Genomic DNA, 3,165 nt, shown 5'->3' with positions numbered 1-3,165 from the left:
CAGGAAGTCACATTGAGATTGAGGTCTAATTTTCAAGTCTGACCTGACCACAGAGCAAAAAAATAAAAAATTAAATAATAATCATTGTGGTGCTTTCTTATGTGATTTAACTTTACTCTGTGGTCAAATTATGTATATTTCTAATAAAGTTGTTTTGAGTCAAACTCTATTTTAACGATTGATTCAAGGCGACCTGTTGCACTGGAATTTTAAGACAAGTTACGCAGTAGACGTCCAACAGAAATTGTTTTGCCCCAGACCTTAAAAACTGTCCTCCCAAGAAGAACAATAGCACCATTCACTTCATCAGATATCTCTAATTAACAATTATGTTCTGAAGTCCTCTTGCTGCTGTAGTCCCTTTGATGGGGACAAAGGAAGACAACAGTATATTACGCCTTGCCATTTAACTGAGAAGATTTGTAGGAGACTCCTAACAGGCCAATCGACAAACTACAATAAGAATTAATATCTCTTTAATCTATCAATTTGCCAGAAAAAAAAGTGGTTTTAAACATTTCTGCAAATCCTAGTGCAGCATTTCTCAAACTTCTCCTTGAGCACCACTGTCCTGTCCTGTATGTTTGAGATCACACCCTGATCCGTGCACCATTTCATGCTGCATTTTTGTTGGTTGGTCAGTAGACGTAGGTCGTAACAGCAGTCACACAGTGAGACAGTCATCACAAATTTCTCACAGTCAGAATTTTTTGCCAGGCTGTCTTTGATCATCCTTGAATCTCTCTAACTCTCCGACGCAAGACCATTATTTTAGAGCAGTAATCAAAGATATCGCCATTTTTCTTTCATGATGGTCTTTCGGCTGAGACAGCCCAAAATCGCACAGTGTATACCGTGCATTAAACACGCAGGACAAGTGGTTTTTTTTTTAAAGTAATTATCTGGTAAGTTCTTTAAAAATCAAAATGACAAGCTGAAAGTAAAACTAACCATCACAATACCAATGTTTAGTTGCAAATCTAGCCCCAACAGTCAAAGAGCTTTTATTTGTGATTCAGAAACCATTTTATCTCCGCTGAGCGGATTTGCCATGAATGCACCCGGTTGTGCAGCTCCGTCAGGCAATTTTGCTCCTCAAACATCAGCTTTGCTCACATTAAACAATTGTGACCCTGCCAACACCTGTACCCCGAGAGGTTCCCTCTGCAACACCTGTGGACAATGTCCCTATCATTCACTAGCAGCCCTCCCTGAGCACAGTGGCACCATTCGTCAGTGACACTTGATTCAAAGAATATAGGACCATATATTGTTACAAATGGTTACACTTCTATTCAGAGGACCACGCTCTGCTCATGAGGGTGCTCTGTATTCAAAGCAATGGTGAGAGCTTCAGCAGGGAATCCAATAAAGCCCCAAACAGACATATTACTGAGATATGGGCACACACAATACCAGGTATGAGATGCCATCGTCAAGCCTAGTAATAAGAGGCTGGAACAGGAGGGGGGACCAAGGTGGTGGAGGGAGAAATCAATCAACGCAGCCGGTAACAGCTTTGTGTAGTCTTTGAGAGGAGAAGGTAGTATAACCAACAGCCGGGGCATAATAATCACAAGAATGAGTGAGAGCTTGTCACTTCATAAAGGCCACCTCATTGTCTTGACTGAACTTGATTGATTGCTTCTGGGAATGTGATAGGGATCCCTGATAGTAAGCAGGGAACACTTTTACCCCTCTCACAATGTTTTACACAGGCCCATTTACACTCCATGGTATTAATTACAATAACAGATGTGTTTGTAGTCTTAACGAATCTTAAAAGGGTCTCATTTATCTCAAGGGTCTGTTTGCACACAGAATTTTCTGTTTGGCAGGAAAATTGTTGGCAGGGGGCTGGGGAGCACTTCATCCCAGTAGAGGTTTTGTTTCCGTGACAACAATATCTTGACATTAATGTTAGCTTGGTAGCAAATGTAATGTCACGTTAAGAGCATGGATGTATTAAGAAGACCTGGATACAGCAGGGAGGTTGGGGCCCGGCTCATTCCCGTGAGAGCTGCTCAGTAGCACATGAGGCAAAAAATGCTCTTTTTGAGTGTATGAAAGTCCTCCGCAATATGGAGCCCATAGAGCATGTGCACTGTTGTCAAGTGGGTAACTTCTGCTGGCGGAGTGACTGACTTCCCATTCGGTGCTTAGCTAGCTTGAATGGGGTTCAAATAATTTGTTCTTGTGGCTCTTTTAGACTTTCCAAATGTTATCAAACTATTCACAAATAGTGAAATACGTTATTTTGCAGAGGTTTTGACACTCACAAAAATGTACCCATTGATTTAAAAACATCTCTTTCCCAAAGTAAGTCAATGGGAAAAAGTCTCTCTGGGGCCCATGACATAACGTGATGGCCCCAGATAGTGTAATTTCACTTTTGGCCACTATGTAAAGTTTGATTCAAGGCCTGGTGCACTTCTTTTGGGCTTGGTTAAGAAAGGGTTGACTATGCAATTAACAACAAGCTTGCAATATTTACAGCGATAAAAGCACAAGACTCACCAGCAACATTCAGTGTCTGGCTGACCTGCTCCCATAGATGGGCTTTTCTATCTTGGTTGTGATAGTTTTCTACTTACACATCATACAATTCAGGATATGTAATAGCTAAAGTAATGATTTTTCAACTGTAAGCACTCAAAGCAGGTATACAAAAAAAAGCCTGAGTGCTCTGAATAAAACTGCTGGGTGAGGCACTTTTTCTTGAGGCGGCTGCATACGGCCGTATACGCCATCACCTCACAGGGAACAATTGAGAAAAGACAGCTAGTTCTCACTCCTAAGAAAGACACCTATGCACAGAGACACGTTACGCAGTGGTTTTAGAGGCAGCGGGTAAACACCCAACTCATCAATTACCATGTGAAGTGGATGTCCAGGTCGGATGAGGGCGCAGCTTTTGTGGTGGTATGATGCGCACCAGGTGGCTGCCGGTAACTACTGTAATCACATAGAGCAAGAAACAGGAGAAGAACTCTGGACTTTCACCCAGGAGCCGCTGTTAGCTTCCCATGTGAATTTTAAGCCAAACCGTGATCTTTTTCCTAACTCTAACCATGTGCTTTTGTTGCCTAAACATAAGGCAATAAAAGTGAAAACCAAGAGTTTCACCTACGTCATAAGTTTATCTTAAAAAAGACTGTATGCATG

This window comes from Plectropomus leopardus, chromosome 10, assembly GCF_026936395.1.
Source record: "Plectropomus leopardus strain MGB_pleo_1.0 chromosome 10, ASM2693639v1, whole genome shotgun sequence".
Lineage (NCBI taxonomy): Eukaryota > Metazoa > Chordata > Actinopteri > Perciformes > Serranidae > Plectropomus > Plectropomus leopardus.
This window is presented reverse-complemented; position numbering follows the sequence as displayed.